General features: G+C 43.1%; 1 protein-coding gene across 2 annotated transcripts in view; it reads right to left on the bottom strand.

Moving 5' to 3' along the window:
- Nucleotides 1-11999, bottom strand: part of PTPN4 (protein tyrosine phosphatase non-receptor type 4) — a 60621-nt gene extending 48622 nt beyond the window's left edge. The window contains exon 1 of one of the 2 annotated variants that reach the window (XM_061554967.1): nt 11380-11999. The gene's annotated coding sequence lies outside the window, so the exon portion shown is untranslated. The remainder of the gene's footprint in view (nt 1-11379) is intronic. The other variant, XM_061554966.1, reaches the window with a different exon arrangement.
- Between the last annotated feature and the right edge of the window lie 4588 nt (nt 12000-16587).

Consider the following 16587-nt stretch of genomic DNA (forward strand, 5'->3'; position numbering starts at 1 on the left):
GCGAGGTATATGGAGGTGCGGGGTATATGGAGGTGCGGGGTAAATGGAGGTGCGGGGTATATGGAGGTGCGGGGTATATGGAGGTGCGGGGTATATGAAGGCATGCGGGGTATATGGAGGTGCGGGGTATATGGAGGTGCGGGGTATATGGAGGTGCGGGGTATATGGAGGTGCGGGGTATATGAGGTGCGGGGTATATGGAGGTGCGGGGTATATGGAGGTGCGGGGTATATGGAGGTGCGGGGTATATGGAGGTGCGGGGTATATGGAGGTGCGGGGTATATGGAGGTGCGGGGTATATGGAGGTGCGGGGGGTATATGGAGGTGCGGGGTATATGGAGGTGCGGGGTATATGGAGGTGCGGGGTTATATGGAGGTGCGGGGTATATGGAGGTGCGGGGGTATATGGAGGTGCGGGGTATATGGAGGTGCGGGGTATATGGAGGTCTTGCGGGGGGTATATGGAGGTGCAGGGTATATGGAGGTGCGGGGTATATGGAGGTGCGGGGTATATGGAGGTGCAGGGTATAGGAGGTGCGGGGTATATGGAGGGCGGGGTATATGGAGGTGCGGGGGTATATGGAGGTGCAGGGTATATGGAGGTGCGGGGTATATGGAGGTGCGGTAGGGTATAGGAGGTGCAGGGTATATGGAGGTGCGGGGTTATATGGAGGTGCGGGGTATAGGAGGTGCAGGGGTTAATGGAGGTTGCAGGGTATATGGAGGCATGCGGGGTATATGGAGGTGCGGGGTATATGGAGGTGCGGGGTATATGGAGGTGCGGGGTATATGGAGGTGCGGGGTATATGGAGGTGCGGGGTATATGGAGGTATGCGGGGTATATGGAGGTGCGGGGTATTATGGAGGTATGCGGGGTATATGGAGGATGCGGGGTATATGGAGGTGCGGGGTATATGGAGGTGCGGGTATATGGAGGTGCGGGGTATATGGAGGTGCGGGGTATATGGAGGTGCAGGGGTATATGGAGGTGCAGGGTTATATGGAGGTGCGGGGTATATGGAGGTGCGGGGTATATGGAGGTGCGGGTATATGGAGGTGCAGGGTATATGGAGGTGCGGGGTCTATGGAGGTTGCAGGGTATATGGAGGTGCGGGGTATGGATATGGAGGTGCGGGGTATATGGAGGTGCGGGGTATATGAGGTGCGGGGTATAGGAGGTTGCGGGGTATATGGAGGTGCGGGGTATATGGAGGTGCGGGGTATATGGAGGATGCGGGGTATATGGAGGTGCGGGGTATATGGAGGTGCGGGGTATATGGATGGTGCGGGGTATATGGAGTGTGCGGGGTATATGGTAGGTGCGGGGGTATATGGAGGTGCGGGGTATATGGAGGTATGCGGGGGTATATGGAAGGTGCGGGGGTATATGAAGGCATGCGGGGTGATATGGAGGTGCGGGGTATATGGAGGTGCGGGGTATTATATGGAGAGTGCGGGGTATATGGAGGGTGCGGGGTATATGGAGGTGCGGGGGTGGTAATGGAGGTATGCGGGGGTATATGGAGGTGCGGGTTAATAGGAGGTGCGGCGGTATCTGAGGTGCGGGGTATCTATGGACGGTGCATGGTATATGGAGCGTGCGGGGTCTATTGGAAGGCATGCGGGGTATTATGAGGTGCGGGGTATTGAAGGAGGTGCGGGGTATATGGAGGTGCGGGGTATTATGGAAGGTATGCGGGGTATATGGAGTGTGCGTGGTTATATGGAGGTGCTGGTGGTATTATGGAGGTGCGAGGTATTATGGAGGTGCGGGTATATGGAGGTATGCGGGGTATATGGAGGTTCGGAGGTATATGGAGGTATGCGGGGTATATGGAGGTGCCGGGTTATATGGAGGTGCAGGGTATATGGAGGTATGCGGGTGGTATATGGAGGTCGCGGGGTGGTATATGGAGGTGCAGGTATATGGAGGTGCGGGGGTATCTGGAGGTGCATGGTATATGGAGGTGCGGGGGTATATGGACGGTGCGGGGTATATGGAGGTGCGGGGTATATGGAGGTGCGGGGTATATTGGAGGTGCAGGGTATATGGAGGTGCGGGGTATATGGAGGTGCGGGTATATGGAGGTGCGGGGTATATGGAGGTGCAGGGGTATATGGAGGTGCGGGGTATATGGAGGTATGCGGGGTATATGGAGGTGCAGGGTATATGGAGGTGCGGGGTATATGGAGGTATGCGGGGTATATGGAGGTGCAGGGTATATGGAGGTATGCGGGGTATATGGAGGTGCAGGGTATATGGAGGTGCGGGGTATATGGAGGTATGCGGGGTATATGGAGGTGCAGGGTATATGGAGGTGCGGGGTATATGGAGGTATGCGGGGTATATGGAGGTGCAGGGTATATGGAGGTGCGGGGTATATGGAGGTGCGGGGTATATGGAGGTGCAGGGTATATGGAGGTATGCGGGGTATATGGAGGTGCAGGGTATATTGAGGTGCGGGGTATATGGAGGTATGCGGGGTATATGGAGGTGCAGGGTATATGGAGGTGCGGGGTATATGGAGGTATGCGGGGTATATGGTGGTGCAGGGTATATGGAGGTGCGGGGTATATGGAGGTGCGGGGTATATGGAGGTGCGGGGTATATGGAGGTGCGGGGTATATGGAGGTGCGGGGTATATGGAGGTATGCGGGGTATATGGAGGTGCAGGGTATATGGAGGTGCGGGGTATATGGAGGTGCGGGGTATATGGAGGTGCGGGGTATATGGAGGTGCGGGGTATATGGAGGTGCGGGGTATATGGAGGTATGCGGGGTATATGGAGGTGCAGGGTATATGGAGGTATGCGGGGTATATGGAGGTGCGGGGTATATGGAGGTGCGGGGTATATGGAGGTATGCGGGGTATATGGAGGTGCGGGGTATATGGAGGTGCGGGGTATATGGAGGTATGCGGGGTATATGGAGGTGCAGGGTATATGAAATATTTTTTTACACAAAACAATATTTTTGCGGGGTATATGCGTCTGTGGGAAAATACGGTATTTTTATCAAAATGTAACTTAAATGACGCATTTACCATTTGGCATGTATCCTTGTCTTTTTACCATGAGTATAAATGTCACCCTATATCTGTTGAACGTTTCCGTAACTTAATTTTGGAATTATATCACGATCAGTCTCATTAAAATCTGCACGAGCCGACTCGCCTGCAGTGAATGTCTTGCCTAACAATGATTTATGTTTGTGCAATATATTTGATTTCTCACATGACAATGTTATTTTTGTCGTCAAATCGATTGGCTTCGTTGCTTTATTTGTTTTGCTTTAGTCATTTTGGTGACCTTTGTCACTCTTGCTTTTCGTAGTATTGTGGCCTCTGAGTTCTAAACGTACAAAACTTGAAATGATAAACATGCAGTTATACGGGAACCCCAGGAGGTGGGTTCAGTGGTCCACAAGATGATAAAATTTAGACGTTAACTGAATTGCAGTTAAAGTAAACTGCATGGGAAAGCTTTCAATTCTAGATCTAAAGTTTTCGTGACTGCAAGGGTCCCATACTCTTTGTTTTTTTCCGGTAAAGTCACGTAGGTAAAAAATGTAATTAAAATAAATTAAATTACGACGTTTCGGAGGCAACACAAGCTTCCGTCTTCAGGTGGAACCGTCACAGCAAAATGACTGTACCTACGTGACCTTACCGAAAAAAAACCCGAAGAGTATAAGCTATCAATTGTTTAATGAACAATTATGCCTACACCTGATAAGTTGAAAAACCAGCTTGGGAATCAACGATGCTGTACTCCTCCGCAGGCACAAGAAAGAAGACTGGGAGCAATGAATTAAGCAAAACATTTTGATTAATTGCTCATTTGATTTTAGATGCGATTAACTAGTCATTCCACCTTAATATATGCGTGCATGTTATATTTCTCCCAATTATATTCCAATTGTGCTATCGACATCATGAAATAAAAGCAGTCTTCTATTTGAAACTCTGCATCACCCGGTCGGAGAATGGCCGTGTAAGATGGCACACACAACTCCTTGTGAAGTCACTTTAATAGACCACAAACACCAGCAGCATACCTTTAGATGCCCACAACAATTACAGTATTTGCTCCATGTCAATCAAAGTGATGTTTAAAGTGTCATCACTGGAATTCAACCAACCTATGAGGAACATAAGTACGATCGTTTCTGTTTAGTTATTTGTGATCTAGCCAACGTTCTACATTTCACATCCTGGTTTGTGAGTGGTTGCCTGGATTCGAACCCAGGTCTGTGGTCCAGGCTCAGTGCTGACCCTTGACCCACCCCTGCTTGTGTATAGCATAATATGTAAATGAACGTGCCTTATTACTTCAAGTCCCACTGTTCTGTATGACATACAGTATTAGTATGTGATTGCATTCAAATATGAACAACATCTTGTGAAATATGAACATATAAAACCGTAGTGTAGTGCTAAGCCTTCGAAAACGACTCGAAACATATGAGGCATACAAAGTTGTTCCCTTGAACACACTCTACAACGATGTAATTAGGAACGTTAATGATTTAAAACTCAAACTCTACAGTCCATTATGCTTTTAAATATCCGCAATTGCTTGGCACATTAAATTCTGAATGCAGCCTCACAAACACGTGCCTTTCCACCCAAGGCAACCCATCAATACTGTAGTGATGTGATGCAATAAGTAGCCACGCTGCTTGGCAGCAGCCTACTAAACCACATGAGCAGATACAACACCAAAGCATAATAGCATGAACTTGGACATTACATAGCTAGAAAGCACGATGGACACATTTGTGGTATTGTGTGCCCTCGTTATTCGCGAGGGCTACCTTCCGGAGATGGTCGTGAATAGCAAATTTCGCGGATACAGTAAAGATATTGGCATACGAAAACCTATCACGTTAATGAATTACCTTAAATAAATACGTAAATATGCTGTTAAATACGTCAACATTATCATAATAATAGCTCTCATCACTTTATCTCATCAGTTTCTCCTACCACATTCTCATCTGATTAGCACTCTCGCTTCCAATTAACACGTTTGGCTAGTACGGTGCGAAAGAAGTTCACCAGACATACATCTCATCACTTTATCTCTCATCACTTTATCTCTCTCTCGCAGTCGTGTAGAGTTCAAGATGCAATTCACGGATAGCCAAACTCGTGGATAGCAAAGTTCGCGAATAACTAGAGAATAATGTTTATCATATAATTACTAGACCTGCACATTTTAACGTATCCCCTCTTACTACTACACTGCTTTAGAAGTGCACACATTTCACAGGCAAAATATACTCTACACACTTTTCAATGCAGCTATTCCATTGCACACAATGTATGAAAGAACCAACTTCTAGATACGGATTGCATAATGGCACGGCTTAACGCTACCAAATACTGATGCTAAAGTGTAAAACGCATTGTTGCATGGTATACAACCCTGATCCACTTTAGTGTTTGTAGTCTACATGTGAATACATTATCTAGTAAAATGCCATATCCCATGGAGCTCTACAGAGGCTATCTTAAGACAAACTGGTCATGGGAGGAATCCTTTATTTTCTCTCAAGAATGCACTGTAAGTGCATTTGCTTACACAAAGCGTGCAGAAAATGTGAATCGCCCAGTTCAACTCCATAAGCCTGAGGTCAGAGTCATCATGCTGCTTAGTCATTGAAGATTAATTGCATTAACTTGCGTTGGCTGTGGTGTACAATCGCTTTTTTACAATTGGGCGAGTTTGCTTAGAAGCCCTTAGAGCACACATCATGTCTTATGATGAATGGAACAGTGGAAGATCTGGGGGGTTAAATACAAAATAAAAACTTCTTAGAACTTATAACACTGATCAATAACATAAGAAGTTGAAAGTGGCGTCAGTCACCCTCAACACTTGTTTGTATGCTATTTGCATATCCTCTTTTCACGAACATTTTACTTCAGGGGGCCCATGACTGTCTTAGTCCTGTGGGTGTTTAACACAATTAGCTGTGACAAAGGGGCCATTGGCAGCCAAGCAAACTCAATCCATCCCCACGTGGAGACTGGACAGTACATATAAATCTAAAGGCTCAATTAAAAATAAACCTCCATGTATGGTGCAGTATATAACAATGACCAGTTCACACACACACAAACGACAAACAGCAACATTTAAAGTATTAACCTCCACAAGCAAAAATATAAATACGGTATCAAAATTAGCGCGACACGAACAGCATCACAAGCGTGACAAATGCACAGAACAAACGTGAACACAAGACAATTCCGTGAGATATAAGTTGAACATATACAGAACGCAACAACTCAACCCTAAGAAGCACAGTGGGGAACAGAACCACAACTACACAAAGACATCATCGCTGTCTGATGAGCACAAGCAGCAACACGGGTATAACACAACCCAAATATACAATACCATGAACAAAAACACAAGGAAATACAGTGCCACCATGAACACAACAAGTTTACAGCATAACACAAACCGGTGGTACAACAAGCACATCTGTAAAAACAAAACACAACCTTTGGAGAGTACAAACACAGCAACCCTAGCAAAGAGAAAGACTTTAACTCGCACACACAACCTACAACACAAACAACCACAACATAACTATTGTACGGGGCACGGAACAAAACCAAGATGTACCAACCTCAGACAACACAAATGACATCAAACTTCTGATACAACCACAAAAGCAAAACCAACTCACACACACAACACACAACCAACCTCCGATGCTACACAAATAACATCACCCGACTTAGATAAAGCAAAAACACACACACACGGGAGACCCAACAAACCACAAAACAACAAAAAATAGCAACTGGCTGTGACGAAATTAGCCTTAGACACAACGCAGATAACAGGAATAACAACACGGAGTGGTGTTGGGAGCCATTCAAAGGGCGCCGTGGCTGCGGACGATGGACGATGATGAACAACGTGGGCACAGTAGCGAATAAGTAAACAAATACAGTGGGCACAGTGAAGAGATAAACAAATACAGTGGGCACAGTGGCAAAGAAGTAAACACATACAGTGGGCACAGTGAAGAGATAAAACAAATACAGTAGGAACTGGCAAATAAGTAAACAAATACAGTGAGCACAGTGGCGAATAAGTAAACAAATACAGTAGACACAGTGATGAATAAGTAAACAAATACAGTGGGCACAGTGAAGAGATAAATAAATACAGTGGGCACAGTGGCAAAGAAGTAAACAAATACAGTGAGCACAGTGGCGAATTAGTAAACAAATACAGTGGGCACAGTGGCAAAGTAAACAAATACAGTGAGCAGTGGCGAATTAGTAAACAAATACAGTGGGCACAGTGGCAAAGAAGTAAACAAATACAGTGGGCACAGTGGCAAAGAAGTAAACAAATACAGTGGGCACAGTGGCGAATTAGTAAACAAATACAGTGGGCACAGTGATGAATAAGTAAACAAATACAGTGGGCACAGTGGCAAAGTAAACAAATACAGTGAGCACAGTGAAGAGATAAACAAATACAGTGGGCACAGTGGCAAAGAAGTAAACAAATACAGTGGGCACAGTGATGAAGAAGTAAACAAATACAGTGGAGCAAATTGAAAGTCGAGAAGCCCGGGGAAGGCCCCCCCGAATATCACACCACCACCCCAGGCCACAGGGCCCAGCACATGCGATATAACGCATGTGATGAAAATATATAACCTGCAACGCAATGCAATCCGAGCGCTGTTATCATCATCATCATCGTGAGCCATGATTATTCCACTGCTGGATGAAGGCCTCCCCAAGAGATGGAAGGGGCACTGCAGGGATGGTAGTGGTGGCCCCAACCTGTACAGGGATGCCACCACTGTTTATATTGCCACCACTGTTTATATTTAGACGTGGTGAGGACAACGAGAAGATATCACCATCAATATCACCATCAATATCACCATCAATATCAACATCACCATCAATATCAACATCATCATCAATATCAACATCATTATCAATATCAACATCATCGTCAATATCAACATCATCATTACCACGTGCATATGACAATGATGTGATGCGCATTGATGATGACACGAGGGGATGGTATCACGATACGTGGAAAGGAGGGTGGCGATGAGTGGAGATGATGATGAGTCGGGATGAAGAGGATGATAATGATGATGGTGATGTGATGAATAGAGATGACGATCAGAGACGAGGGGATATCCCGTTGCGTGGAGATGATGATGATGTGATGAGTTGAAATTGTGTAGGGTGATGTGATACTTCTGGATGTTGATGATGGTGGTGCGTGGAAATGATATGAACGACAGAAATGTTGGCGATGATGTGACCGCTGGTATTGTGGATGAACACGTGCAATAGTGTGAGGATTACATTGCAGGACTGTCATTCATGGGGTTGATGATGAAGTTGATGATGTGACACTTGTAGACAATGATGTACATGTTAGGCCACCTACTCACTGCTATAACAATTATTGACATGTATGTTTATGTCTGAGCGCTCACACATTTTAAAGAGTTTGTGTTGAATTTAACAAAAAGGCAACGCAATGTCGTGCATATTGTAACAAAAAAAACGTGCAATGCGTGGCGATGACGTGACACGTGAGATGATGACGATGTGATTGCATGTGAATAATGCAAACGTCTTGTGTGCTGATGATGTTGATTTTAACGATACTTGATGGCATGCGCTGTGATGTAGAGTGGAATAATTGCGACGGTGGTGGTGATGAGGTTAATGCCTGTAGCGTTCATTAGGACACGTGGGGACGATGATGATGATACTCTTAGGTTCTTTCGGTAAAGTCACGTAGGTTAAAATAATAATAAAATAAAATAGTAAATGAAAATAACTAAATTTAGTTATTTTCATTTATTATTTTATTTTATACAAATAAATTATTTTATAAAATAATAATAAATGAAAATAACTAAATTCAGTTATTTTCATTTATTATTATATTATTTTATATAAAATAACATTTATTATTATTTTATAAATGAAAATAACTAAATTTATTTATTTTTATTTATTATTATTTAGAAATAACTAAATTTAGTTATTTTCATCTATTATTATTTTATTTTTTATGAAAATAACATTTATTAATATTTTTATAAATGAAAATAACTAAATGTAGTTATTCTCATTTATTATTATTTTATTTTAATGAAAATAACATTTTATTATATAAATGAAAATAACTGAATGTAGTTATTTATATTTACATATGGATGATGATGATACCTATGGATGATGATGATACCTTATGGATGATGATACATATGGATGATGATGATACCTATAAATGATGATGTTGATACCTATGGATGTTGATACCTATGGATGATGATGATACCTTATGGATGTTGATACATATGGATGATACCTATGGATGATGAAAATAACTAAATGTAGTTATTTACATTTATTATATTATTATTATGTTATAAAAAAAATTCCCTACGTGACTTTACCGAAAGAACCTAAGAGTATGAATCCTTGCAGTCACGAAAGCTTCAAATATAGATGATGATGATGAAAACATGCATGTACCGTACTTAGCCAATCGTACTAATCGGAGGTGCGGATGGTGATTAGCTGACCCAAAATGATGATGATGATACCTATGGATGATGATGTTGATACCTATGGATGATGATACCTATGGATGATGATACATATGGATGATGATACCTATGGATGATGATGGTACCTATGGATGATGATGTTGATACCTATGGATGATGATACCTATGGATGATGATACATATGGATGATACCTATGGATGATGATGATACCTATGGATGATGATGTTGATACCTATGGATGATGATACCTATGGATGATGATACATATGGATGATGATACCTATGGATGATGATACCTATGGATGATGATGTTGATACCTATGGATGATGATACCTATGGATGATACATATGGATGATGATACCTATGGATGATGATACCTATGGATGATGATGTTGATACATATGGATGATGATACCTATGGATGATGATGATACATATGGATGATGATACCTATGGATGATGATACCTATGGATGATGATACCTATGGATGATGATGTTGATACCTATGGATGATGATACATATGGATGAAGATGATGATGATCAAGATGCGTGGGGGGTGCTGCTGCTGATGATACCTATGGATGATGATGATACCTATCGATGATGATGATCAAGATGCGTGGGGGGTCCTGCTGATGATGATACCTATCGATGATGATGATGATCAAGATGCGTGGGGGGTGCTGATGATTATGATGGTACAGTGATGCGTGGTGGGGTTGATGAGATTCACGATTATAGAATTTGAATGCTGATCGTGATGCACGGGGGGCCGCTGGTGTACTGATAAGACGACTGTGATGTGCAATGATGATGTGTGTTAAAGATTAATACTGTGATGATGATGATGTCTGGTAGAGACGATGTGTGTAGATGATGTGATGGTGATGTGCGGTGGACATGAAGATGGTTGTGATGTGTGGTAGAGACGGTGTCTGGATACGATGTGATGGTAGAGATGAACATGCGATGATGATGATTAATAGATGATGATGATGATGATGCGTGGTTAAAGATGTTGATGATGATGATGTATGGATGGATGAGACGATGTGATGTTGTTGATGGCTATGATGTGATCGTGATGTGCGGTAGAGATGAAGATGCGACGTTGACGCGTAGCAGAGATGATGATGATGATGTATGGAGATGTGTGGTAGACATGAAGACGCGATGATGTTGTTTATGTTGTTGTGTTGTTGTTGATGTTGTGTGGTAGACATGAAGACGTGATGATGTTGTTTATGTTGTTGTGTTGTTGTTGATGTTGTGTGGTAGACATGAAGACGTGATGATGATGTTGTTGTTGATGCTGTTGTTGTTGTTGTGATGATGTTGTTGTTGATGTTGTGTGGTAGACATGAAGACGTGATGATGTTGTTGATGTTGTGATGATGATGTTGTTGATGTTGTGTGGTATACATGAAGACGTGATGGTGTTGTTGATGTTGTGATGATGTTGTTGATGATGTGTGGTAGACATGAAGACGTGATGATGTTGTTGATGTTGTGTTGATGATGATGATGTGTGGTAGACATGAAGACGTGATGTTGTTGTTGATGTTGTGTTGTTGATGTTGTTGTTGAGTGGTAGACATGAAGACGTGATGATGTTGTTGTTGTTGTTGAGTGGTAGACATGAAGACGTGATGATGTTGTTGATGTTGTGCTGTTGATGATGATGTTTATGATGTTGTGTGGTAGACATGAAGACGTGATGATGTTGTTGTTGTGATGATGTTGATGTTGTGTTGTTGTTGATGTTGTTGTTGTTGTCTCTCACCTCACCGCTCTCTCTCCTCCCCTCGGGCTCCGCTCATCTGAGGGCGGCAGCGGCGTCGTCGTCGGCCGCCCTCCGCCTCCTCCTCCTCCCCGCCGGCATCGCCGCTGAGCAGGCGACGAGGGGAGAGCTGCAGATTATCACCACCAAGTGGAGACGGAGGCTGTGACGAGGAGGAGGAGAGGGCTGTGGTGATGATGGTGATGGTGGTGATGAAGGAGGAGGAGACGAGGAGGAGGTTGTTGAGTTGCGACGCCTGCTGCAGGCGGCAGCACCAACATGGCGCGACGTGACGACAACGGCGACTTTATTTTTATATTTCTTCTCACTCTTCCTCCTCCTCCTCCTGCTGCTCCTCCTCCTGCTGCTGCTGCTCACTGATACTTTATGTTAACTTGTATTCATCTTCATCAGCATCACCACCACCGCGTATCAAGCAATTTGTTATTTTCATCTTCCTCGCGTCTCACGTCTCGTCCCCAGGTATCATCATCATCGTCATCTTCTTATTCCGCTCCCTTTAATGTTGTTTTTAATCGGCGTTTCTTCCTCGTACCTCCTCGCTCGTCGTTATGCAACTTAACCTTCCTCCTCGGTCTGCTTCATCCTTCTGATAAAAAAAAAACACATTTAAATTCGCGCTGCCCTCGCCCAGCGTTGAACAACGCAGCAGCAGCGGGGGGGGGGGGGGGGCAGCAGCAGGAGCAGCACGTGGGGGCTGCTCCCACGTGGGTGAGACCCAAACATTGGCACAGCAAAGTAAACACACACCAGCACACACATGGTCATCATGATGATCATGTATAGTAAACATCGTGTCACCCAGCAGTGGACAGAACATCGCACACACGATGATGATACAAACTAAACATTCATCTCATCCAGCAGTGTATAGTACATGGCAGATATACACACATGATGATGATACAAAGTAAACACACACAAGCACACACATGATCATGATGATGATGTATAGTAAACATCGTGTCACCCAGCAGTGGACAGAACATGGCACACACGATGATGATGATGATACAAACTAAACATTCATCTCATCCAGCAGTGTATAGTACATGGCAGATATACACACATGATGATGATACAAAGTAAACACACACAAGCACACACATGATCATGATGATGATGTATAGTAAACATCGTGTCACCCAGCAGTGGACAGAACATGGCACACACGATGATGATGATGATACAAACTAAACATTCATCTCATCCAGCAGTGTATAGTACATGGCAGATATACACACATGATGATGATACAAAGTAAACACACACAAGCACACACATGATCATGATGATGATGTATAGTAAACATCGTGTCACCCAGCAGTGGACAGAACATGGCACACACGATGATGATGATGATACAAACTAAACATTCATCTCATCCAGCAGTGGATAGTACATGGCAGATATACACACATGATGATGATACAAAGTAAACACACACAAGCACACACATGATCATCATGATGATGATGTATAGTAAACATCGTGTCACCCAGCAGTGGACAGAACATGGCACACACGATGATGATGTTACAAACTAAACATTCATCTCATCCAGCAGTGGATAGTACATGGCAGATATACACACATGATGATGATGATACAAAGTAAACATGAATCCTGTCATCCAGCAGTGGGTAGTACATGGCACACACGCACATGATGATGCTGCACAGCAAACATTTATGTCATAGATCCTGGCACAGACATATTGATGCTGATGCATAATAAAAGTTTATCCTGTCATCCACCAGTGGATAGACCATATACCACGCACATGATGATGATGCATAAGAAATAATAACCCTGTTATCATTGATGATGATGATGATATATAACGTAAGCACTATCCCATCCCATCAGAAATCCCCGCATCCGTAAGATCCCGGTCCCATCACCCACGACCAAATCAGAATCTTTATTTATTCTGGAGAAATCCGATGAGCTATGAAGCTTGTTCACAGATGTTCAGTAGGGGCGTGTCACAAAGTTACAACAACACAATAACATAAAAACGATAGGAGTGCAAAATATAGAACAGGTGAGCAAATGAGTAGACACATTTTATCAAAACTTTTTATTTTATTTGACCAGGTAAGTCAGACTGAGACACATAATTTATTTTTCAGAACTTGACCACAAATGATAGCTCAACGAAGTGGCTTACCATGTTGAAATGTATAGCAGCCAAATATTCTAAATAATCTAAATGGAAGCTAAGCACGTGGACAGTGCTTGGATGGGTCAACCAACGTGCATGACAGGTGCTATAGGCCACTGCGGACCTCATCTGGACTCAGCACGTGGCAATTTGGGCAAAATCCATCATCGTTGGACTGCACCTCTATGCTCCTCGCCTTCACAACATGCATTGCAGACCAGCGTGGTGAAGTATGGTCAAATAACCCCCACGACTTTCGGCGTGGGAGTGGGGGGAAGGTGGGTCTCATCTAGGAGTGGATTGGCATTTAAAAGGGGGGCCGCAAGCATGCATAATGACTTGAATGCAATGGCCCAACATCAGCTCTACCGATATGCAATGCAGTTCATGTGATTCCAGCAGCTACAGCTACAATTCCACCGCAATCTTAAGCGAATGGACGGACCAGCAGCGTCACATTTGCTGCTTCCCTGCGCCAGGGGATGAGCGCGAAACGTCACCCATGGAGGACGTCAGAGCTGGTGTCACGTCGCCCCCTGCAGGACGCGCGTGGACTCCACTCCTCCAATTCTGTGAGCTGCTTCAACTCTGTGGACATCTCAGTCAGATGAAGTGTCCCAGGGCACCTTTGGGGAATTGTCCCATTGAATATCAGTCAGTCCCTCCAGAAAAACGCGATTATGCGATCGCAAGATTCCACGCAAAATCAGCCAAAGTCCGCATATTTATGCGGGGGGCGCGTTTTTTCAAATACGCCGCACTTTCGCCGCATAAATTGCAGATTTCCGTGCGCAAAATATGCGGGCTTGCATGATTTCATAATCCCCGCATTTTCGTTGCAAAAAGTCACAGTATATCTTAGCAGAAAGTTGAAAAATGTTGCGTTTACTTCACACAAGCGCAGCCATTTCCCTGTTGCCATGGGAACGTTATGAAGTGTTAGAGGCTACGTAGTTAGTTTTATTCAGGAGTTTATGCAACTTTACAGTTGTAAGATTGCACTTTTTTGTTAGTAGTATGTAAATTTACATTACTGTAAGACTTTACTGTTACTGTATTGCTTACGTTACTGTGCACTGAAAACACTTATTTTAACAGAAGATGTCTGTTTTGTATAGCTACCTCTGTAAAACAGGAAGCACACATTTTATTTTTTAATATTTTATTTATTCATTTTTACAGAAGTTGTAGCATATTCATTTTGTAAAGCTACAGAACTTGTTCGACTCAATGTTTTGTAAGTTTGAGCCATCTGTTTGTTAAGGTCTGAAATTAAACAAGATGAGAACTTAAATATTCCCAGCACTTTCTGTGATGTAGTATGCTTGCTTATCATAGGAAGTAATAAGAAATGACTCTTTACATTAAAGTAGTAGCCGAGTGAATAGGGTGTTGGGGGAATCACTTTTTTTTCTCTTTTTCATCAAACCGCAGTTTTTGCAAGTTCCCGCAATTTTTGCAAGTTCCGCAATTTAATCGCATAAAATTGCATAAATATCCCGCATATTCCATCGCATTTTTTAAGAAAACGTGCCGCATAATCAACGATTTTTGCCCGCAACAATCACCAAAAAACTCCGCGTTTTTCTGGAGGGACTGATCAGGTCGTTAGTATCAGTCGTGGGCAAGATCGGTTATTTGTTGCCAATTTAGTGGGTTTAATGAATATAATTCTAGATTTGAAGCTTTCGTGACTGCAAGGATTCATACTCTTAGGTTTTTTCGGTAAAGTCACGTAGGTAAAAATAAAAAACTAATAAAATGTATTATAAAAATTATAGAAATAATAATAGAAATAAAATAATAAATCACGACGTTTCGGAGGCAACACAAGCTTCCTTCATCAGGTGTAAAAAGGCACAGCAAAATAACTGTAATGAGAGTTATTTGTGATGGGACATTAATGAATATAACCTTAAGCGCAACATTCGATTAACGTGTTTATAGATTGCAAATCAATATCAATGGTCGCTACGTTTTAATTTTCTTAACATGTCTGTAGTAGTAGTAGTATCGTGTATTGGTGTAAAGTAAGCAATGATTAGTAACAGTCTACACAGTTTGTTAATTAGACAATCGCATGCACATGCAATACATAACACATCGAATTCACACTGAATGAACCGTAAATAACGAGTTACACTTTTACATATTGACAACTTTAAAACACTGAACATTTACTCATGTACAGTTTAATCTGAGTAACTTATAATCACTGTGAAGCAGATATTGAGCCTGGATAGTGTTGTGATGGGTTACTATCCTGCATCCCAGGTGATATAGGCAGTGGGGCTTCGCTGGGAGTAGAGGGCAGCACTGGGTTTTCTTTACTATCACGTCTATTCTCTGCCATCTCCACCAACCTGCATTGACCATATACTCCTTCTTGGTTCTTTCGGTAAAGTCACGTAGAATGGAAATAATAAAATAATAAAATTAAATCACGACGTTTCGGAGGCAACACATGAAAATTGCTGGATTCAGATTGAGCAATCATTGGAAAGATTTAATTAACCAAGTTAAACTTTAGTTACCGTGCAGTTTACTGATAGACAGCCAGTTTAGATGTATCTTCTTAAACATATCCATATTACCAGTCTGTTAACCCCAGCGCCACGCACCACCTTCAACATCACCACACGTTGCTTATCATGTTTAGCTTCTTTTTTACTTTAGTTACCTGCTTTGAATTTTACCCACTCAAGAGCATAACAAAATGAGGCTTAATCCTAGCTGGCTTATCTACTTCTGCCATCTACATTACAAAGGCTCAGTTCCAGCAGCAGTACTGACCATCTCAAAACTCCTCCCCTCCCGTGGCCCATCCTGGCTCCTCCCCCCTTAGCCAGTATATAAGGTTGTGCCTCTTGGGACTTCTCTTCACTTGATACAGACATTTTGCTGTGACGGTTTCACCTGAAGACTGGTTAAGGGAGGAGGAGCCAGGATGGGCTGCGGGAGAGGAGTAGTTGTGAGATGGTCAGTACTGCTGCTGGAACTAAGCCTTTGTAATGTAGATGGCA

The sequence above is a fragment of the Lethenteron reissneri genome, chromosome 20 (genome assembly GCF_015708825.2).
Source record: "Lethenteron reissneri isolate LAM-NWPU_2019-01 chromosome 20, ASM1570882v1, whole genome shotgun sequence".
NCBI classification, from domain to species: Eukaryota; Metazoa; Chordata; class Hyperoartia; order Petromyzontiformes; family Petromyzontidae; genus Lethenteron; species Lethenteron reissneri.